The sequence below is a fragment of the Bos grunniens genome, chromosome 22 (assembly GCF_055505025.1).
Source record: "Bos grunniens cultivar Pamir isolate PY7600 chromosome 22, Bosgru_T2T1.0, whole genome shotgun sequence".
Lineage (NCBI taxonomy): Eukaryota > Metazoa > Chordata > Mammalia > Artiodactyla > Bovidae > Bos > Bos grunniens.
In genome coordinates, this window is record NC_141186.1 from 36,911,423 (window position 1) to 36,935,308 (window position 23,886).

The following is a 23,886-nucleotide window of genomic DNA, read 5'->3' on the forward strand; positions in this document are numbered from 1 at the left end:
TTTTAAGGAAGCTTTCTCTTCTTGGAAAGGCACTAATGTCATTCATGAGGATTCCACATACATGATGCAGTTACCTCTTCATACCATCGCATGGGGGGTTCAGGTTTCAACACAGGAATTTTGGGGGATTATAACATTCAGTCCATAGGAATTGTCATGACTACTTAGGTTTGCTAGTTTCTGGGTGCCTTACCACTTCTTGTTTCATCAAGCCCACACCAACTTTGGGGGTGATAGTACATCCTTTTATTGCTAGGGTACTGATAAATTACACAGATAGCCTTTACTCAATAAGCCTAAAAAAATACTAGAAATTGATCTCCTTATAATGACCTCAGTGCTGGATCAGTAGTAATAACAGTGAGATCCAGCGCTTATTAAATGCTTTCCATGTTCCCACGTATTATGCTAAGCACCATATATGAAGAATTATAGAAGTAGAGACTGGACAGTTATTTTTGAAATAATAGGCTACAGAAGGCAGAAGCAGTTAATAGGCACTAAAGCCAAAGTCTATTTAAGTCCAAAGAAAGTGATCCTTTAAGTAATAATATTAAATATTACTTTTATTAATTCTGAATATTAATGAAAATAATATTAATGATCCCTTAAGGGCACTGGGTAAATGTGGGTAAGGAAATGATTTTCACGAAAACTTCTCTTAAAACCTGCTATAAATATCTTTACCATCAATTGTCGTGGGATCAAAAGACTTCGTATCTGTCTATCCTGCCCTCCTTACTCCTCTCTGAGGAATCCAGAGGCACAAAGATGACATCCCACACCATGGGCGGGAACCTGGGTTACGTCTTCCTGGGGTTGGGAGTTGGGAACAGGGGTTTCAAAGCTCCCAGGAAGACTCTGGGAAACTTCAGGTTTTGACCTCTTATGATTGACTCTTTGTGCCTGAATTTGCTTATGACCCCCTCTGGGGTCCTCTCTATTCTAACAGGTAAATTGCTTCAAATGTATGCATTCTCTCAGAAGGAAGAGGAAAAGAAAGAAGTTAGGATGGGGTTTGGGGCAGCGAATAGAAGGAGGTTGGTGTGACTGTGTCATACGTTGAATCTTTGTTCTTTCCTCCTTTTTTTTTTACCAGAAAAAATTGTGCATACTGAAAGTTCTGCTAAGTCGTTGGGTCATGTTCAGGCATTGCTTGGGTGGTATTGGTATTAATGTTGGTGGTATATGTGTGCTTCTGTGAGTGTGTGTATTTTATCTGACACTCTTAATTCTTCACAGTCAACTAAAATTAGGTGTAAGAGCTTTTCCTAGTAGTGTTTGGGAAAATTGAACCCATAGCCCATTATCTGTCACAGATGTAATCTTGATCAAAAGCTGAGCTTACCAAGAAAAGGAAGTCAAGATAAATGTGAAACATCTTTTCTGGAAGAATGTGAGAGGAAATTATGTTTAAATTAAAAAGAAATGAATCATGGATAAAAATGTAGAATTCACATGAATTTTAACATCACATGGGAGCCAGCCTTAAATGATGCATTTTCTACAATTAACTGTATGAAATGCTCCTAGGTATCCCAGGCTTGACAACAATGAACAGTTAACATTTATTGGAGTCCTTACTGTGTACCAGAATTTAATCATTATGCCAGCCCTATGATCTACATGTTATAACTTTCATTTTATAGATGAGGAAACAGAGGCTCAGAGAAGCTGAGTAATTTTCCCTAGATCACACAGCTAGTATGTAGCAGAATGCTGACTTAATATTAAATATTAACTTGAGTCCCTGTGTATTCAACTGCTGCTTATTTTATTTTTAATTATATAGTTCTATGAGCTCATTAATTAAAAAATCCAACCATATAGTATTAGACCAAGTAAAAGGGAGAAAGTTTCCATCTTCCTCAACCTTTTCACTTCTATTTTCTTTCTACTTCCTTCTTGTGTATTATCTTGGCAGTGACTTCTGTGGACCTTGACCAAGATCTTCTAAGCCTAGATTCTTTTTTTTTTTTAACTCACAGTGATTCTGACTGGTCACCCTTAAAGAAAAAAAAAAAATTTATTTTATTTTTGGTTGCACTAGATCTTTGTTGTTGCATGTGGGCTTTCCCTGGTTGCAGAGAGCGGGGGCTTCTCTTCACTGTGGTATACAGGCATCTCACTGTGGTGGCTTCTCTTGTTGCGGAGCACAGGCTCTGGGCACACGGGCTTCAGTAGTTGTGGCACACAGATTTAGTTGCTCTGGGGCATGTGGAGTCTTCCCATGACCAGAGATCAAACCCATGTCCCCTGTGAGGGCGGGCGGATCCTTATCCACTGTACCATCAGATCAGATCAGATCAGCCGCTCAGTCATGTCTGACTCTTTGCGACCCCCGAGTCCTAAGCCTAATCGCTATGCTATCCTGCTGCCTTGTTGGAAAAGTTGAGATGCATTTACATAAATTTTGCCAAGAGAACAATCTGCCCAATATTTAAGTTAGACCTTATTTAAATCAAACTCTTACTGAGTACATCTGTTCAATCCCCTTGTCAGAGTACAATTTAAAAGTTAGAAATATAATACTTTCAAATGTAGAGTGTATAAATGTCAATGATTTCTCTAAGTTAGTAACAAGATACATAGCAGGATGACAGAGTTGATCTAAGGGAGAATATAAGAAAAATGATATATATTTAGTCAATCAAAAAATGCTGGAACATATTGCAAATTTAGAAATAAGCATTAATTTTCTTCAGAGTAATAAAACCATAACTTGTAAAGTTGTCTGTTATTCTGGATGAAAGTTATTTGCATCTCTAGGAAAAAAAGCTGTTTTAAAATTTATCTGTCTTGTATCAATGGACATCTAACTTTACAGAGTCTCAATTCTAATTAACAGTAACTTTTAAGGCAATATTACCTTCCCTTAGAACAACTGTCCAACAGAACTTTCTGCCATGATGGAAATATTCTTTATCTGAGCTGTCTAATATGGTACCCTCTAGCCTCATGTTTGGCAACCCCACTCCAGTGTTCTTGCCTGGAGAATCCCAGGGACGGGGGAGCCTGGTAGGCTGTCATCTCTGGGGTCGCACAGAGTCGGACATGACTGAAGCGACTTAGCAGCAGTAGCAGCCTCATGTCTCCATCGAACATTTGAAATGTGGTTAGAGTGACCAAAGAACTAACTTTGAATTTCATTTAATTTTAATTCAGGTTTGACTTGAAAGAATCTATGGCTAGTGGCTATTATAATTGATCAGTGCAGCCCTAGAGCAACAAATGACCCTTAGGTAGGCTCAGTAGAACAGTGAGCATGGCTTTTAAAAAGCCCATGGTAAATTTTTGGCTTATTTCTAAGTTTGGGGGCATTTTTCTCAATACCCTTGCCTCTCCTACATTTCCCCCATTAATCTTTATTTTTCTTTCTTTTCTGTGAGAATCAGGAAGGGAACACTCTGTTTCTTGCCCACTGATGGCTCCAGTCCAGCTCTCAGATGAGACTGATGACCCCTCTGAGGACTGAGCACGCAGTCCCCGGGCACAGCCGTCAGGAGGGACGTCCACGCGGCTGCAGTCTAAGAGCGCTGACGTGTTCTACTGCCAAGCTGAGGAATAAATGTCACGAGAAAAGCCCTTGAAAATGATTCTCATCCTGCTTTTCCATCACAAACAGCCCAAAACGAACTGTTCTCAAATGTTGAACTGTAATATTAGTCGTGGTTGAGAAAGGCTTCTGGTAAGAGGGTTCTTGGGTAAATAGGTTGCTAGGATTTAATTGATTATCAATGAAATTCCCAGAGCAATCTCTTGTACAGGAAATAGGCTCATGTGACCTTTAAAAAAGAAGTATGCTACTTTATGATAAGGTGATTCAAGAGTGATCTTTTGTTGATTTATTTTGGAACAGCCATTTATACAATGACTGAGATTAAAAAGAGAGAGAGAAGCCTCTGCTGGTCTCTGGTTTACCTTACTTAGAAGGGGAGAGATAAGGTAATTGTATCTTAGAAAAAAATTAACTGCTGTGTGTTGCTGGCTCTCTCAAGCCATTTTCACTTCTCTTATATTGATAGCTCTCACTGCTAACTCCTAAAGACTTTAACAATCCATAGATGGAGTTAATACCTTCAATGCCCCCTTCATGCATTCTCAGCATCAGGACCTAATAAGTAGTGATGTCTGGGTTGCTCTGTTCTGAAGATTGCCTGCCACTACCTTGGTGCACTGCCCTGGATTTGCAGTAATCTGAGGGGATTCAAGGCACAAAGATTCAGAGATTGGAATCATTTTGCCAGCTCTGGAAACCTCTGTCACTCTAAGTTCTTTAATTTTCCTATATTTTTTATTCCCCCCAATAACTGAAGCCTTTACTGGAAGGTCAAGTAACTTTGCTGTAAATTACTAGAGAATCCAGGAAAAAAAGGTAGGAAGGGAAACCTGATTGCTCTCAAACAGTCTTGAAATTTTACCCTTTTAATTCTGTAAGCCCCTTGAACTTAAAAAGGCATATAGAAACATATATAACTTATGTAAACCAGAATACCCATTGATTTCTTGAGCTAACTGATGGCTAACTAGAAATGGGTTTATTGTCTCACTGCTGTTGTTCAAAAGCTTTCTGAAGAGTATGTTCATTTTCCTGCCTTATTAGTCCCAGTAAACCTAATGGATCATATTGACTTTAATATCATACACTGTACTGTGCCTGTAACTCGTCATTTTCCACTGGAGGTCTTACCATCATTTACCTTTTTCAATATTGGACACTGAGTTGAATGCTCCAATTATTTGAAAATATCCCCTTGAACACACTGGGCAAATCTTTTGAAATCAACTTGCACTATCATCTCTCTCTTTTTTTCTTTTTTGATCCAGGTAAGGTTTACTGAGTGTTTACTATAAGCCAGGCATTGTGCTAAGTGCTTTGAATGCTGCTTTGAGTGCATTGAGTTAGTGGTAGTTTTCTCTCTAGTAAAGACGAAGAAAGTAAAGTTCAGAGAAGTCACTGACTTAGTCGAGGTTACTCAACTAGTAAGTATTGAAACCGTGACTCAAACCATGACTCAGATGCCTCAAAAGGCATGCTTAATTGCACAAACTTGCTCAGAGCTCACAAAAGTCTCAACATCTATTCCCTGCTCTGAATGTTGCAAACTAAATAGTTGTTTGACCTCTCCAATGATTTATGTTCTTACTGGAAAAATAAGGGTCATAATATTTCTCTTTCAAGGTTGGGTACTGAAACTTAAGAAATGTTAAGCACATGCAGTCTGTTATTATTTTAATATGTTCATTAGTTTGTAACTTCTTTGGTGAATTGGATTCCAGTAAATCAATATGTCCTGCTTAGATTATAGGTGGAAATTCTCACTATCCTCCATAGGGAAGAAATTGGTTTAAGACCTCCTGGCTTTGGATTTGATTCAGTGTGACCTAGTGATTGAATTACCACAAAGAAATCAACTTAAAGGTGGTTTGGTTAATGAAATAGCCAATCCCTGCCCCAAATTCTGGTCCCAGTTTCAACTTTCTTGCTTATTTCACAAAGTATGCAAACATTCAATTATCTAAATAATTCTCTTGCTAGTCTTTGAGATTCTCTTTTATAGTGCTCATTTTTTATCACATTAGGTAAGCTTTGGAGAAAAATTAGTATGACTTTGAAGGGGCTCACGGTAATCTTTTTGCCTTTTTTCAAATTTTGGGTAATTTTTCTGAGCAACTTTGCCTCTTCTACATTTTTATTTCTATCCCAACTACTGGGATAGTTTTCCTGCTTTTGAAAGGGACTTTTTATGATTTGGGACACTCTTCTGAAACAGAGCAAAAAAGAGCAAAATGGATTTAAAATAGATCAATTCTGTATTGGTCTTGTGTTCTTAGAGAACTCTAATGCAATGTGCCTCCAAGCAGAGAGATACTATTAAGAAATAACCTTGCCCTCTAAAAGTGGCCTTACTAAGGTGACTTTTATTTATTTATTTTTTTGAGAAGCATTAAAATTCAACATTTCAAGGAATTGTTCTACATGGTATTGTTATATTTTACATTTTTCCCTTCCACTAAAATCCTTTCCCAGTCCAAACAATGGTTTAAGTAAAAATATAGAGAAAATGATTAAGTCACCTGGAGCTGAACTTCCAGGCAGCTTTGCTACATATTCATGATGTTTAGTTTTTAAAGTTTGCTGAAATGGAATTCCACAGAGACATCAGAAATCATCGAAGAAGCAAATCAGTCAAACATATACACAGACATTATCAGAGAATAAGATCCTCATGTCACGCATTCCTGCATGAGCCACTTTTGAAGATAGGATGATAAAGTCTACACTATCAGAAAACTTACCACTGGCTAGAGGATATTGAAAGTTGCTACCTCTATGAATATTTGTACAAACAAAACAAGGAGGTGCCTGGGACTGATTGGGTGGAGGGGAAGCCAAGTCATATGCTTCACCTTTCGGTCTGTCTGGCTCTTTTTGCTTCTTTTCTTTAAACTACTTTTCAGTCAGTGAAACAATAAACTTAACCAAGTTACAACCCTAGCTGCATTGTGAAGGTGAGAGTCAAAATTCTATTTGGTTCTCATTTTCAAACCCCTGACCCCAATGTCTGAGACATACTGGCAATAAAAAAAGAACAGTAATAATTAAACAAACAACAACAACAACAAAGATAAAACCCAGGAAACTTTAGCTTGGATTTCACATTCAGTTCAGTTCAGTTCAGTTGCTCAATCGTGTCCGACTCTTTGCGACCCCATGAATCGCAGCATGCCATGCCTCCCTGACCATCACCAACTCCCAGAGTTCACTCAGACTCACGTCCATCAAGTCAGTGATGCCATCCAGCCATCTCATCCTCTGTCATCCCCTTCTCCTCCTGCCCCCAATCCCTCCCAGCATCAGAGTCTTTTCTAATGAGGCAACTCTTCGCATGAGGTGGCCAAAGTACTGGAGTTTCAGCTTCATCATCATTCCCTCCAAAGAACACCCAGGGCTGATCTCCTTCAGAATGGACTGGTTGGATCTCCTTGCTGTCCAAGGGACTCTCAAGAGTCTTCTCCAACACCACAGTTCAAAAGCATCAATTCTTCGGCGCTCAGCCTTCTTCATAGTCCAACTCTCATATCCATACATGACCACTGGAAAAACCATAGCCTTGACTAGATGGACCTTTGTTGGCAAAGTAATGTCTCTGCTTTTGAATATGCTATCTAGGTTGGTCATAACTTTTCTTCCAAGGAGTAAGAGTCTTTTAATTTCATGGCTGCAATTACCATCTGCAGTGATTTTGGAGCCCAGAAAAATAAAGTCTGACACTGTTTCCACTGTTTCCCCATCTATTTCCCAAGAAGTGATGGGACCTGAAGCCATGATCTTCATTTTCTGAATGTTTCTAAACTGTTGATTTTTAAGCCAACTTCTTCACTCTCCACTTTCATTTTCATCAAGAGGCTTTTGAATTTCCTCTTCACTTTCTGCCATAAGGTTGGTGTCATCTGCATATCTGAAGTTACTGATATTTCTCCCGGCAATCTTGATTCCAGCTTGTGTTTCTTCCAGCCCAGCGTTTCTCATGATGTACTCTGCATATAACATACCTGGTCAAAGAAGTATATATCTACTAAACCTACTTGTTACCATTATAAACTTAGTATTAAAAATCCCACTGTGTCCTGTTTGGGACACAATGACAATGACAGAGTCAAGGGAAGATAAAACTGCCCATCTGCTTTCTTTCAGAAAGATATCCAATTTTCCATATTAAATACTGTAGGTCTGTTTAGAATGTAACTAACACATGCCTCTTCAGGAAAAGAAATCCAGGAGAGAATATTTAAGTCCTTTAAAATGACAACACAATGTGTAAAGAAGATAAACCATAGGAAATTTGATTAAACTGAATTTTCTCTTCTGAAAGAGAAAGAATATCTTAATTGTTCTTGACTATGAAAGCATGATCTGCTTCTAATCCTATTTCTTAATGATGCTGCCTCTGAGGATAGGGGAGAAGACTGATTTTATCATGATAGAACTTTCTTTTTCATTTGAATGATGCAGAAAAGCTGCAGTGCCTTGAAGGCTGTTTTAGCTAAAGAATTAACACCAAACATCTCTTTGGTCCATGGGCTTAAGGATTGCTTTCACTATTTCTCCTCCTCTCAGCTCTGAGTCCACATCAGAACGCTTTGTACCATGGAGAAACAATATAAATAAATCATGTAATAAAATGACCTTTCCCAAATCACGTTTTGGCGAGATGTTTTCTACAGCTGTCTCTTCGCTCTAGTTGCAGATGCCAACAAAAGTGGAACTTTTACAAGCCCTACTAGAAGTTCAGTGTCCAGTTGAATTCAGTTGTGGGGAAGCTAAATTCAGTATGCTTCCTTTTCACATTTTTGGCAGACGGAAAATACATATTGCCAATGAACCAGGATGTGTACAAATAACATCCTTATCTTGGGCCTTAGACTTTGCTTCTGGAGAAAAGAAAGTTGTCTTGGAAGAAAGACCTTGAGAAGGAATACCCAAAGGGATTATTTCTTTAATTGTGTTATTAGTTTATTTGCTCCGTCAGAATAATTGATTGTGTTGTCCTGAGAATTGCTGAGCATGGTGACATGTAAATAAGGAAATGGCTTGCAAAATAACATGTGAGTCCTCTTTTTTTTTTTTTTTTTTTGCTGTGCTTTTGCTCAGAAACGAGACAGTTTTGAGTATATCAGGAAGAAAGACATAGCTACTCAGGGGATCCTTTTCTCCCGGTGACTGTTTTGTGAAATAACTGACAGACCACACTGGCTATCAACACAGCTTAATCCACGCATCAAATCATGTTTCTAACTGTTTCCAGAATATGGCAAGTCCATGCTGATTACCAGAAAGGTTAGAATTCCCAGAAACACACAGAAACCAAAAGGGATTGGAGGTTGTGAAGGATGAGAGCTGGAGTCTAAAGAGCCCTCACCACCTCTTTTAAAGCTTTTTTACAAGATTTTTTCTTGGAGTATAGATGATTGTGTTAGTTTCAGGTGTACAGCGTAACTGTTCATCTCTGATTCAGTTTTACTAGACCACAGTCTGACACTGGGAGCAAAACAGAAGCAGCTTGTTTGAACAGTGTACATCTTCTCCTTCAAAACAGTTATAGGAAGTTGCTCACGTAGACCCATTCAGTTCTTTTGAAAAGAGGTATGGAAGAAAGTCATGATTAAAAAAAAAAGTCAGTTTTTGTTGTTGTTGTTAATTGGGGTATAGTTGCTTTACAGTGTTGTGTTGATTTCTGCTGTATATCAAAGTGAATCAGCTATATGTATGCATATATCCCCTCCCTCCTTAGACCTCCCTCTCACTCCCCGCATCCCACCCATACTAAAAACAAAGGTCATACTAAAACAAATGTAATACTAAAAACAAAGGTCATACTAAAAACAAACAAACAAGTCACTTCCGCAGCCCTTTTTTCCCCCAAGATTATATTTATGTTAAAACAGCCTTCTCTTAAGTGACCAATCTAGGTATGATGGGTTGGAAACCAAGAGTGCCCTTCTTCCCCAATTCTCTTCAGTGTTTCTCCTCCCTTTACTCCTCAATTCTTCTTCCAGCTCCTCTTATCCTCCAAATTCTTCTGGCATTCCCAGTGTTTTTCATTCTTCCCATCCCCTTCTGATGCACTTAATTCTTCTCTTTCTCCACCTCTCTCTCCTTTTAACCCTTGGCCTCAGCCTACCTATCTAGTTCTTTTATTTATTTATTTTTTTTAGTGTAGAAATTGGATCTAGATTGTTCTCTCAGAATCCCAGACTAGACCAGGCTAACATGGAATGAGGCTGGGTAACATCCATCTTTCTATTCCTGCCTCTGGGCCTTTTCTCTTGTTTTCTTGGGCCAGTTCCACTAGGAATTGTTGCAAACTCTACAGCAGATACATGGCTCAGATGAAGCAGCATCTTTTAAAAATGCAAGCTGGTTGGCCTCATCTATTAGGGGACAACTTCTCCTTAGAACCAGAAAAATAACTATCTTTTTTGCTTTTCAAGCCAGCTCAGTATACGTAGACACTTATCCTTTTGTTTTCACCTTCAAATTTAGGTGATAACTAGATTTAACTGATGACAAAAAGACATAGGAAAAATGGCAAAACAAAGGAAGATGGGGATAAAAATCAGTGACAACTATTTAATGTATCATAACATAGATTAAAAAGTTTGGTTAATAGAAAAAGCTTGCTTTTCATTAAAAGGGAGTGATCTGCTGGTTTAACTCCAAGTTGAACCATATACATTTGCCAATATTCACCCATTTTTGACCTACAAAATGGGCATTTCATGTGGCTCATTGTAATCAGTAAGATTGTGATTTGTCTAAATAGGTTGTGAGTATCTTTTAAGTCCTGGAGGGCCCACAGGACTTGAAACCTGGCTCCTATATTGAATCCATTAAGACTCCACAGAATTGGGCTCTTTTTTGGCTTTCACTGCAGTGATAGAGAGTTCACGTGAAGGTGACAATTACAGGTTAACAGCTTAGCCTTGACTGATCTCCCTGAGTATTCAAATTGCAGCAGGAGAATCATAACTGTAACCCAGAGATGCACAACTCAAACGGCTGTGCTTTCGGAAATTAGTGTGAAAATGGAGATGGTATCTCATGGGAACATATCATGTTGAAGCTGGAGTCAACCATAAGTATTATTTTATACAAACCCTTCATTTTACAAATGAGAAAACGGAAATTTGGATACATTAGGAGCATCATCAGCACCAGATCCTTATATGGTGACTTATCAGAGCAGTTTTCTTGAACTGCACTCACTGTTCAATTCCACACCCTCCTGCCTATTTTCTAGCTCATTTCCTGCCTTACTTCAACTCACAGACTTTACCTCCATCCAATAGATGGAATGGGGGGAAGGAGGGAAAAAAAGGGAAAGTGGAGCCAATCTTTTCTCCCTCTATAATGAAGAGTTTCCGTGTCTAGATGGTAAACTGAACACTTGTCACTACCTCTCCCACCAAACGCAAGTCTCCCAGAAATGTTAGAAAACATGTTTAAAATGAATTTGTACAAAGTCTTGCTCCAAAACCCGAAAAGAACTCTCAGTGGATCAAAAACTGTGAGGAATCCCTGGAAGGTAGCAATTAGTTAAAAATCAGATCAAGGAGTAAAACCAAAGCCTAATATGTACATGGGAAAATTCATTCACAGTCTGCCACATTCCAAATTTCATCTCCTTTTCTCCACCCCCAGCTAAATCTGCATCCCAGACCCTCCCTCACTGAAGCCTTCCTTGTCTTAGAAGTCTTTTTACTAGCCTGTACTGCATCAGGTTTTTCTCAAACTTTTCTCATTATCACTCTCCTAAAGAAGATTTTGAAGGCATTTTCTCCCTAATCATTCCCCCATAAAACTTCAATACCACAAATATACAGTGTATCTATTTACATACTCTGTGTGCATATGTGCTTTACATATCAAAAGACTAACAACTTCTTGCCCCCTCAGGGCAGTTTTTCCTGACTTGGGAGTGATATTGCCTCCCTTGAGAATATACATTTATGCCCCAAGGATCAAGTAGCTTCTTCTTCTTCTTTTAAGAATGGGGTGGTGGGGTGTCTCCCTGTCTATTCACAAGTCATACAATGGGAATGACCAATATTTTTGCTTCACCCAGTCTTCATCCAATACTTCAGCCAATCTCTGGGTGAACAAATTATGTGAACAGAATCTTTTCTTGTAAGTGGGTTAGGGAAAAGATTCAACAGGGGAAGAAACCAAGAGCCAAAACATGGTTTATATACTTTTCTTGTTTTATTTCTCCTCCTAGTGTCCCCAGGACATGCTTTGCAGAAATGACAACCTCTAAGAGATAGTCCCAGTCCATTCTGAAGGAGATCAGCCCTGGGATTTCTTTGGAGGGAATGATGCTAAAGCTGAAACTCCAGTACTTTGGCTACCTCATTTGAAGAGTTGACTCATTGGAAAAGACTCTGATGCTGGGAGGGATTGGTGCAGGAGGAGAAGGGGATGACAGAGAATGAGGTGGCTGGATGGCATCACTGAGTCGATGGACATGAGTCTGAGTGAACTCCGGGAGTTGGTGATGGACAGGGAGGCCTGGCATGCTGTGATTCATGGGGCCGCAAAGAGTTGGACACGACTGAACGACTGAACTGAACTGAACTGAACTGAAGAGATAGTCTATAGAATGGAGATGTCAGCACAGAAGAAATGCCCTGTGGTAGGCAGATTCTGAGATGGTTCTCTTGGTGTCTGTGCCTTTGAGTAATCCCTTTTCCTTGAGTGTGGGTCAGACTTGCTGACTCACTTCTAATACAAAGAATCTGGCAGAAGTGAGGCAGTGTTACTTCCAAAACTAGATTATAAAAAGACTGGCTTCCATCTTGGATTCATTTTCTTTTCTTCTTCTTTGGCAAAGAAAATTTTTTTGCTGAATTTTTACTCCAAAACTTAACTAATAATGAAATGTTCACATTGGGCAATTGTGCAATACAGACATGAGTTCTTCATAACAAATGCAATTAGAATTTAAGTATGATAGAAAACCATATATCAAATTAAAATAGGATTTTCTGAAGTCTAATAGAAACATGAGAAAAAGAACTACTCAAAACATAATAAGTATAGAGCTCAATAAGATAAAAACTGTGTAAACTCTTAGGTCAAGAACTAGAACACTGTCAGCATTACAGAAGTTCCAACAAATACATGTAATTATTACAGATATTATTTATGCCTTGAAGAAAGAAAGTGAAGTATTGCGATTTCAAATGAGAGGAGTATCTGTGTTAGTGGGTAAAGGGTAGGTACATATCACCTACTGTGAGGAGTGATGGACAAGGCAGGATGAGGAGCAGATAACACATTGTTTGAGAAGGTGATATGTAGAGTGTCAAACAGATTTTCTAGAGTTGGACATTGATAGAAAAAAGAGTACTACCTTCACTGAATTAGGAAAGAAGAGGGAGAACATGGACATGAGAAAGGATGGGTTTTACATTTGTGGTGAAGCTTATCTGATTACTCTTCTATAAGGCTAATTTAGTTTTTTTGAATATGAATATATATTTAAAAAAATAGAATATAAAGAAATGATAGTGCTATAACAAGTCTCAGTAATGAGAAAGTCAGGCTTCCATGGTGGCTCAGTGGTAAAGAATCCACCTGCCAATGCAGGAGATGCAGTTTCAATACCTGAGTTGGGAAGATTCCCTGGAGAAGGAAATGGCAACCCACTCCAGTATTCTTCCTTGGCAAATTTTGTCAAAAGAGGAGCCTGCAGTCACAAAGAGTTGGACATGACTCAGCTACTAGACAACAAATGATAAAGTCAGCCTATAAGGACAATATGTATGGATGTGAGAGTTGGACTGTGAAGAAGGCTGAGCACCGAAGAATTGATGCTTTTGAACTGTGGTGTTGGAGAAGACTCTTGAGAGTCCTTTAGACTGCAAGGAGGTCCAACCAGTCCATCCTAAAGATCAGTCCTGGGTGTTCATTGGAAGGACTGATGTTGAAGCTGAAACTCCAATACTTTGGCCACCTCATGCAAAGAGTTGACTCATTGGAAAAGACCCTGATGCTGGGAGGGATTGGGAGCAGGAGGACAGAGGATGAGATGGCTGGATGGCATCACCAACTCGATGCACATGAGTTTGGGTAAACTCCGGGAGTTGGTGATGGACAGGGAGGCCTGGAGTGCTGTGATTCATGGGGCCGCAAAGAGTCGGACACGACTGAGCGACTGAACTGAAAGAGTCATTGATAACCCAGTGGAATTTAAGCACCATAGCTTAAAAATACAATATTCTGATCTAGTTGAAAAATTTTCCCCAGAGTTGTAAATTTCTTAAAGTATTAATAAACCTAAAGAGAAGATAGCAGGTAGGATTCATCCAGGCTTAGCACTTTAACTCCAGTATAATGGACACAAATAATGATAAGAAAATTAAAGTTTTGCAAAGGACCATCAATAAATTGCAGAGACAACCTATGGAACAAGAGAAAATATTTCCAAAGCATATATCAGATAAGGGGTAAATATCCAAAATAGACAAAGAACTCATACAACTCATAGCAACCCATCACTTCATGGTAGATAGATGGGGAAACAGTGGAAACAGTGGCTGACTTTATTTTTCTGGGGTCCAAAATCACTGCAGATGGTGATTGCAGCCATGAAATTAAAAGACGCTTACTCCTTGGAAGGAAAGTTATGACCAACCTAGACAGCATATTAAAGACAGAGACATTACTTTGCCAACAAAGGTCTGTCTAGTCAAGGCTATGGTTTTTCCAGTGGTCATGTATGGATGTGAGTTGGACTATAAAGAAAGCTGAGCGCTGAAGAATTGATGCTTTTGAACTGTGGTGTTGTAGAAGACTCTTGAGAGTCCCTTGGGCTGCAAGGAGATCCAACCAGTCCTTCCAAAAGGAGATCAGTCCTGAGTGTTCATTGGAAGGACTGATGTTGAAGCTGAAACTCCGATACTTTGGCCACCTGATGCAAAGAGCTGATTCACTGGAAAAGAGCCTGATGCTGGGAAAGGTTGAGGGCAGGAGGAGAAGGGGACGACAGAGGATGAGATGGTTGGATGGCATTATTGACTCAATGGACATGGGTTTGGGTGGACTCCGGGAGTTGGTGACGGACAGGGAGGCCTGGCATGCTGCAGTTCATGGGGTCGCAAAGAGTCGGACACGACTGAGCTACTGAACTGAACTGAACTGAAAAATGACAATAGGATCTGAATTAACATTTTTCCAAAGAAGACTCACAAATGGCCAGTATGTACAGTATCAGATTTTCAATATCACTAATCTTCAAGGAAATGCAAATCAAAACCACAATGAGATACCTTTTAGAATGGCTGTTATCAAAATGACAGAAGATAACAAGGGTTGACAAGACTGTGGAAGAAAGAGAACCTTTTTGTATCACTGGTAGGAATAGACTGGTGCAGTCACCACAGAAAACAGTATGAGGATTCCTCAAAAACTTAAAAATAGGGGTTCCCTGGTGGCTCAGTGGTGAGAATTTCACCTGCCAATGCAGGAGACACCAGTTAGATTCCTGGTCTGGGAGGATCCCTCATACTTCGGGGCAACTAAGTCCGTGTACCACAACTATTGAGCCTGTGCTGTGGAACCCAGAAGCTGCAGCTGCTGAGCCCACGCACCCTAGAGCCCGAGCTCCATGGCAACAGAAGCCACTGCAATGAGAAGTCCTTGAAGCACAACAAAAAGTAGTCCCTTCCTTGCGGCAAGTAGAGAAAATCCTCACAAAGCAACGAAGAGCCAGCGGAGCCATAAATAAATATAACTTTTAAGATAGAACCGCCACAGCATCAAGAAATCCCACCTCTGGGTATACAGTAGTCCCCTTATCTGTGGGAAATAAGTGCCAAGACCCCCAATGGATGCCTAAAACCATGGATAGTCCTCTATATATATAATATTTTTTCCTATACAAACACACCTGTAAGAAAATTTAATTTGTAAATGAAGCATCATAAGGAATTAACAATAAGCAGATATTCAGCATGAGCCATACTTTTTGCACAAACTGTTTGGTTGCAAGAAGTCATTCTCATCAGAGAAGGGTGAAAACCATCTTGATGTCTAGCATCGCGGATATCAGCCAAGGCGAAGCCTGTAAACAGAGGTCTCGCACCAGGCTCATCAGACGCCAAGCTCCTATAGCAGAACGGCTGGTGGGCGGCACGGGAAGAACTGCGCATGACATGTCAATCCAAGATGGAGGCAGCGGGCCGAGAAGCTGCACTCGGCACTCAGAATCCGTTAGCCGCACGCACGCAGGGACGTGCGGAGAGAACCCCGCCCCCTCCTGGCTTTGGAGTATAAAAAGCAGCCCCCACCACAGCCTTCTGCCTCGAAGAGCACGTGCTCTGGAACGTGACCTGGTGTCTCTCCGTTCTTCTGTCAGAGGAGGACGCTCTCATTTGCTTCGGAAGCTAACTCAGTCCCATTCTATCGGCTCCAAGGACACCGAGCAGAAGGACCGTTCATAAGGAAAGTCCTTGACTTAATAAGCAAAGGAAAAATGTGTGCTGCGGTTCTTAAAGATCTCTGGTAAGAACGACTCTTCTCTTGGTAAAATCGTGAAGAAGGAGAAATTCATGCTAGATTTTCTGTTGCACCACAAACTGGAGACGTTACAGCCGCAGTGTGTGAAAAGCGTTTAGATAACGTAGAAAAGGCATTAAATTTGTACAGTAAGCCATTTCGAGAGAGACCATGTCCACATAACATTTTTAACAGTCCACTGTTAGAGTTGTTGGCTTTGTTTTCGGTCTCTCCACTACCTCCCACTTCCTTCCTGTCCTAGGGATAGGTCTTGTCTCCCTAGTCCTATCTGGGAGGTAGTGTCCCCAGGCTGATGCCTTGACTGCAGCCTTATGAGAGACCCTGGACCAGAATAACTCAGATAAACTGCTTCCAGATTCCTGACCCACAAGAATGTGCGATAATACAGGTTTGTTGTTTAACCCCCTTAAGATTTGGAATAATGTGTTATGAGCAATAGATACATAATACATTCATATTTTTCCCTGTGTTTCTTTCTTTCTTCCTTCAAGATTATTCATTATTGTTTGTTGGTTAGTCTTCCTGTTTTGTAGCAGACGATGACTTTTTCTTCTAGAAAGATGTTGGAGGTAGGTCTAAATGACCAAACCAAAAATGAATGCTAACACATCAAATAAAAATTTTGTTTTCCATGACATTGGTATGAGAAGAGTCATAAATGTGATGGAACAAAGTGTGACTGTTTCAAATAGAAAAAGTAACCATACTCAGTTGTCCTTTTTTAGTTTTTGTTTTAAGCTTGAGACTATAAAAAGACTTTATGAATTCCATCCTGAACAATTCAAATTTTGTGTTTATGTAGATGAAATCTAGGAGCTTATTATCTTTGTGAGATTTCATATATATGGCACGGATTATATATATATATATATATATATATATATATATGTTGCTTTGCCTTAGTATGTATGTGTATAGTTCAACCACTTCTGCTGCTGCTAAGTCCCTTCAGTCGAGTCCGACTCTCTGCGACCCCATGGACTGCAGTCCACCAGGCTTTTCCGTCCCTGGGATTCTCCAGGCAAGAACACTGGAGTGGGTTGCCATTTCCTTCTCCAATGCATGAAAGTGGAAAGTGAAAGTGAAGTTGCTCAGTCGTGTCTGACTCTTAGCGACCCCATGGACTGCAGCCTACCAGGCTCCTCCATCCATGGGATTTTCCAGGCAGCAGTACTGGAGTGGGGTGCCATTGCCTTCTCCTGTTCAACCACTACTTCTTGCTATAATTGAAAGCAGTCTCTAGATTCTTTTTGTAGACTTATCAATATTCTCTCCCTCTTGCCTCGCATCCTCAGATGGAGGATTGTGAATTTCCAATCATATGAGTTTATTATCATTGTCTTCAACTCTTCATTACCTGTCTGTGTTGAAATAATAGCTTAAGAAAGTCGATATCAGTAAATTTTTTTTCATGTCTCTATATGTAGTACAGTGTATATGCATATATACATATGGGCTTCCCACGTGACTTAGTAGTAAAGAATCTGCCTGCAGTGCAGGAGATGGAGGTTCAGTCCCTGGGTCAGGAAGATCCCCTGGAGAAGGAAATGGCAACCACTCCAGTATTTTTGCTTGGGAAATCCCAAGGACAGAGGAGCCCAGGTGGGCTCTAGTACATGGGGTCGCAGAGTCAGACATGACTTACTGACTGAGCATTCACACACACATCTATATATAGCTGCTGCTGCTGCTAAGTCACTTCAGTTGTGTCCGACTCTGTGCGACCCCATAGACGGCAGCCCACCAGGCTCTGCCGTCCCTGGGATTCTCCAGGCAAGAACACTGGAGTGGGTTGCCATTTCCTACTCCAAGTGAAAGTGCAGTCGCTCAGTCATGTCTGACCCTCAGTGATCCCATGGACTGCAGACTGCCAGGCTCCTCCATCCATGGGATTTTCCAGGCAAGAGTACTGGAGTGGGCCATTGCCTTCTCCAGTCTCTATATAGGATACAGTATAAAAAGATTGTAAGGGTAAAGGAAATCTTTACCAGTTTCCACAAACTACTTTTTCCCTCAAAGTATAGTAGCACCTTGACCTACAAATATATGTAAAGTGAAAGTGAAATCGCTCAGTCCTGTCCGACTCTTTGAGAGTCCATAGCCCCCCAGGCTTCTAGTCCATGGGATTGTCCAGGCAAGGATACTGGAGTGGGTTGCCTTTTCCTTTTCCAGATGATCTTCCTGACCCAGGGATTGAACCGGGGTCTCCTGCACTGCAGGCAGACTCTTGACTGTCTGAGCCACCAGGGAAGTCCATAAATATATGTAAAACTATATTCAAATAGCCCTCATCTGTTCCTCAAAATAGGTCCAATGAGATCTCCCCATGGTTCTGGCTTTGCCCAGTTCATATTTTATAATTTTATATTTTCCACACTCCAGTATGATTCATTCATCCATCAGATATCAAAAGGTAATAAGATATACTTTCTTTTAACTTGTACTTTAATTAAGATATTTTATTAATTCAGAATTGCCTGTCCCTTCAGTAACTCTAAATTGGTGAGTTCTTCTTTGAGGCATTTTTAATATCTGTTCTGGTCTTGAATCTGGTGGTATTGGATTACTTTGATGGATTAAGAACTTCCTTCATTTTAAAAATAGCAGTCAGAAATTTTCTCTGATGATCAAAGAAACAGGTAAAAACTTTTTTTCAGAGACTTTAGCAGATTGACTCATTTTCATAAAATATTTTGTATAACAAAAGTATAAAAGATGCTTCGTTTGTAAGCTGATTGAATGAATTAATATGGCTTAAATACTCAGAGCATTAATGATGATATCTACCATGTCTCATGTCATCTGGAGGCAGTAAGCACATCTAATATTAGGTGGGGGGGTGCCAGTTATAAATATGAGTTTTAACGCGTGAAAGTGAACATCTTCACCTGTGACCTGCAGCTACAGAGTGGCAGGGGACCACAAATTTTGGAATTTTGCAAACCTTGGTCTGAAATCTGACTATACCTTATTTGCATGTTAATCTAAACCTTCTTGGCTTCAGTTTTCTCATCTTCAGAATAGAAAGAAACAATACTCTTTCTTCATATTGCTGTTTGTAATATTTAAATATGGTTAAGGAGCTAGTGCTTAATTTTAAACCAGGGGTCTCTAAATACATGACAAATGACCAGGTCATTATGTGAATGGTGAACCTCAACTCTTTCTCACGGAGAGATGACCTATTAAATATCTATTATTAAAACACAATTGAAGTAATGAGCTCTTCTATTTCTGCTCCTCTCTTCAGTGCTATCTTTTGGAATTTCCCTTGTTGTAGATCAAAAGTGGTCAAATATTGGTTCATAGTGTCCATTCTAATGGCAATTTTATACTCAGAAAATTATATTCTGCTTAATCATACAAACCCTGAAAAATCTCAGGGATAAAAATGAGTTGCAAGTCCTGCAAGGATCTCTAATTTTCTCTCTGCACTTTACTCACTGCACTTGCTACAAGACATCATGAATTTCTGTGAACTCCTTAAGAGAAGATACTACCTTATTAAACATTGTTTCCTCAGAGCCTGGATTTGCATAGGCAAAACAGTATCTGGTTGAGGTTTAGCACAAGCCTGCCAATGCAGGAGACTTGGATTCAGTTCCTGGGTGAGGAGGATTCCCCTGGAGGAGGAAATGGCAACCTACTCCATTACTCTTGCCTGGGAAATCCCATGGACAGAGGAGCCTGACAGACTAAAGTTCAAGGTGTCACAAAGAGTCAGAGAGGACTTAGCAACTGAACAACAAAAACATGTTCTGGAGCCAGGCTTTCTGCGTTGGAAGCCTGGCTCAGCCACCTACCTGCTGTGCGATCTCTGAGTGCCTTAAAAATGCTGTGTCTCATGTGTGCAGTCTGCTTCCTGGATCCTTGCTTGCTTATAACTTCCTTACAATTCAAAGATTTTTAAAAAGTGAGAAACAGAAAGCATTTGGAGTAGTGCTGGATACATTGTAAGCCTTCAGTTAATAACTGTGTATTTATTACAAAATGCTATATTGGTTTGTCTTCAGATAGGTCAGCCCTACCATCTCTTTTTTCTGGTTATATATGCTGTTTTTCCCTCTTCACTATTTCATTAGCTTTCTTAATCTTTGTGTTTGTTTATTTAGCCTAGGGTCTAACAGTGATTCTCAAATCTAATGGTATGCTCTAGGCTTATCTGGGGGAGTCAGTCAGAAAATCCCAGACATACTTCCCAGTGATTCTGCAACTAGAGACCCACAGCTGTAAGTTTACTAGGCAATTGGTTACTAGGCAGTTGATTCCAAAGAGGTGTCCTATGAACTGGGCCAGCATTTGGAAACACTGGCCTAGGATTTCTGTCTAATTTTAATTTGACTCCTTTATTTCCTAACTCCATTTCTTAAGAAAGCATCTCATATACACAATTTCCCCTTCAGTTGAAGTCTGTTTAAAACAAACATCTAAATGCCATTTCATTCTCCTTTTTGCAAGATGCCCTTTTCTCTCCTCATTCTGTCCCCTTCATCAGCAGTTAGCATCTGACCCCATCCTGTTCACCAAAAGAGCTGGCCGTTTGTAGTCAATGGATGAGCAGCTGACAGCTCCTCTTAGGGGAGTAAAATTGCAAATAAGGGTGATAAATAAAACTGTTCTGTAAAAGAACCAGTCTCTTTGGCACATTCTGTGCTTTCCTCTATCAGAGCAGGGCGGGGGTGTGGGGGGTAGACTGAGGCTTATTCATAAGGGAATGAATCAGTGGTCAAAGAATCACTCCAGAAAGTCAGAAGCGAATTCTTTTTAGTTAAGTGGGGAATGCTTCTCCCTATTTCATATTTGTTTATGAATTTCACAGCATGTGTTCTGAAAACACCATCCCTGGAGAGAGCAGACCTATATAATTCTGGCAGAATTACATTACTCAGTCATCTAAATTCAGGATAAATTTTAGACAGAAAGGAGATAGGAGAAAACCGATCGTTAGAACACACCTGTGAGACCCTTTGAATAGTGCTTTGTGAATGAATTGCCCTTTATCTCTCCCCGCCCCACCCCCCGCCCCCTGTGATGCTATCACAGCTTAACTGGCACTAACACAGCTGTTCACAGCTGCACACAAGATGCTTGCTAGAGCACAGTGTCAACCATTTGTTCTCATGGGGTGCAGCTTAATTATTTCCTTTGAGGATGGAGTCTGATATTGTGTTCTAGCAAGACTAATCAGCAGATCTAAAAGACATTCAGTGGTCAGATTTAAGGGATGAGTTGCATTTCCAAGTATGATTCTTCTCTTGGATATCTACTCCTGTCGCTCCAAACATATCCAGTGGAGAACTAATCTTGAGGGTGAGTTTGCTTTTGATAGACCTTAAGCAGGAAGTGAGTTGAGGTGGAACAAATGTTCTCATTATTTGAAAGAGAACCATAGCCACACTCCACTTCTTAGCGGGGTCAGCTGATGCCAGAATGCTCTTCACAAGCCAACTCCTAGCAATGTGACAAAGGAAATTTATTGAGCACCTACTGTATGCCTAGCAAATGTGTAGAGCTGAAAAAGGCAATAAAAAGTTTTCATCTCATTACAATGTAAGTTTCACGTCTTGCTCCTGAATGCCTTTGACATCCCTGGCCCAGTTTAGATGTTCAATGAATGTTGAATAAATGAATAAATAATGCACTCAGTAAATCAATCTCCTAAGCTAAACCAGATAGATTTGTAACAGCTGCTCAGAGAGCTATGCCAAGAAAGACTCTGAGGCTATATCCATGCCAGTGGGAAATGTGACCTGATTGATTAGCAATGTCTGTCAAGGGCAGGAGAGAGGTAAAATCAACTGTGCTGTATAATATATTCTGTGGCTAAACATAAGTGATATAGCTATTCATCCCCTCCTTCTCACCCTCCCCGCTTTTTCCCCATAAACCTTTCCTTTCAGTTTCTGGAACAAGTGGAATGACTGTCAGGGTCTAATCAGAAATATAAATCTTCTGTACTCATGAACCCCATCTTTTCAAAAGTCATCTTCTTCCACTCAGGAGAGAAGAGCTAATAGATTCTGGTTTGAGTGAATCAAAGAGATCATAGAAGGAAATTCCATCTTGCTACCTCTGTGCCTTTGCCTGGTTGGTACAAAATGAAAGACCAGGCAGAATGCAAAGTTCAAGAAGTTGAGAGTACAGAGTTTACATTTTCTTGATTTAATTTGTATACACAAGCTTCACCTAATCCTTAGCAGGTGAGGATATAGTTGATGAGTGTCCTGGATTCATATGGATTTTCTGTTCCTCTTATGAAAAACCACATGTGTCTTGTCTCTTCGTAATTTCACATTAAAAAAGAAATTGTCCAAAAGATATATTAGAGCATGAACCTAATGGGAAGTAAAGAATTAAGTTGAGATCTAAATTGCATAATAAGTTATTCCTATAAAATTAATATAAGTGATATAATATTTGATGAGATTTCCCCTTTTCCTCTTTTTCTCCTGGAAAATTTGTCAGAGAAGTAAACAGGTATAGAACGAAAATTACCTTCACATTTATCTAAATTCTATTTTCTGGGGAATATTGACTCTGAAACAAAATGTAGAGATTCATATAATAGAACAGAGATGATCCTGGAAAACATAAATAGGAGTAAATCAAATTTGGTTTCTGAATATATATTTTTGAAAAGTTACTCCTTAATAAATATATAACAAATGCATACTTGATTATCTTATACAGTAGAAAATGCTGAATATTCATTAGACACAGTAGTAGACATTGAGAGATGTATGCCAAGTCCTTCTGAAGTTGCCAGTGATTTTACTTACATTAAAAAAAAAATCACTATATAAACATTGTTGCTAGTAACCCAGACCAATGGAAATATGGAACCCCTTAGCTGCAAACTAGAAACAGTGAAAAAAGGAACTTATACAAATAGGGCAGACTGGAAAGAAACTAAATTTACACTAAGCATCAATCTTAAGATCTAATTAGTTCCTCCTGGAAAATAATTTTTCAATTAAAGATTGACTTCAACACTAAATGCATGAGAATAAATTTGTAAAATGTGCTTGCACCCACCTTTTTTGCTTAAGGGCTCTAGTTATAAAGAAAGGACCAAGAAAATAAAAGTCTATGACAAATGAAAGAATTCTGTGACAAATGAAAGAATCCTAGACAAGCAAGTGAGAATGAGAAGAAAATAATTTGGGTTCCAAAATTACAGATTTTTAAAGAACCTCAGCAGTTAATCGTTAAAGGTAGGAGAGGGGACTATCGGATGCATAAGCAAGTCCAAGATACTCAAAGTGAGCTTCAAAAGTTCTAGGAATTGGTCTGACCCTAGGATTGCCATGGTGAATGATTAAATATTATTGTGATATGGGAGAATAGTATACTGAAGTCTGCATTTGGATCCTCTTCAAGTTTTTGTTACTCTGTGAAAAATGGTAGTCAGGCCTTTATGTCCTCTTGTTTCAGAGAGTTTGGATTGTAGGGCAGAAAGCAGAATCCACCTCTGGAGAACCCTTGCTGCTTGGCTTTTATTTTCAAAAGTCTGCTTATTTTGTTTAAATTGAAATATAGTTGATTTATAATGTTGTGTTATAGTTTCTGGTATATGGCAAAGTGATTCAGTTTTATATATATATATGTGTGTGTGTGTGTGTATTCTTTTTCTTACTCTTTTCCATTATGGTTTATCATAGGATACTGAATCTAGTTCCCTGTGCTATACAGTAGGACCTTGTTGTTTATCCATTTTGTATATAATTGTTTGCATCTGCTAATCCCCAACTCCCAGTCCAACCTTCGTCCTACTCCTTGGCAACCAAAGTCTGTCCTTCATA

At 39.5% G+C, this 23,886-nt stretch overlaps 3 long non-coding RNA genes across 32 annotated transcripts in view; 2 read left to right on the plus strand and 1 right to left on the minus strand.

The window, feature by feature from the left end:
- Positions 1-11,858, plus strand: part of LOC147348292 (uncharacterized) — a 160,306-nt gene extending 148,448 nt beyond the window's left edge. For 2 of the 7 annotated variants that reach the window (XR_015151409.1, XR_015151411.1), the window contains 2 exons: positions 953-1,040; positions 3,396-3,903. This is a non-coding gene — a long non-coding RNA (uncharacterized LOC147348292). Of the gene's footprint in view, positions 1-952; positions 1,041-3,389; positions 3,904-11,783 lie in introns of those variants that run through there. The other 5 variants (XR_015151410.1, XR_015151412.1, XR_015151415.1 and 2 more) reach the window with 4 other exon arrangements.
- Positions 1-23,886, minus strand: part of LOC147348293 (uncharacterized) — a 360,187-nt gene that overhangs the window by 121,344 nt on the left and 214,957 nt on the right. The window contains exon 4 of one of the 24 annotated variants that reach the window (XR_015151376.1): positions 5,903-7,542. The exons of the other annotated variants lie outside the window; for them this stretch is intronic. This is a non-coding gene — a long non-coding RNA (uncharacterized LOC147348293). Of the gene's footprint in view, positions 1-5,902; positions 7,543-23,886 lie in introns of those variants that run through there. 24 annotated transcript variants of the gene reach the window in all.
- Positions 15,827-23,886, plus strand: part of LOC147348294 (uncharacterized) — a 64,214-nt gene continuing 56,154 nt past the window's right edge. The window contains exon 1 of the long non-coding RNA XR_015151417.1: positions 15,827-16,069. This is a non-coding gene — a long non-coding RNA (uncharacterized LOC147348294). The remainder of the gene's footprint in view (positions 16,070-23,886) is intronic.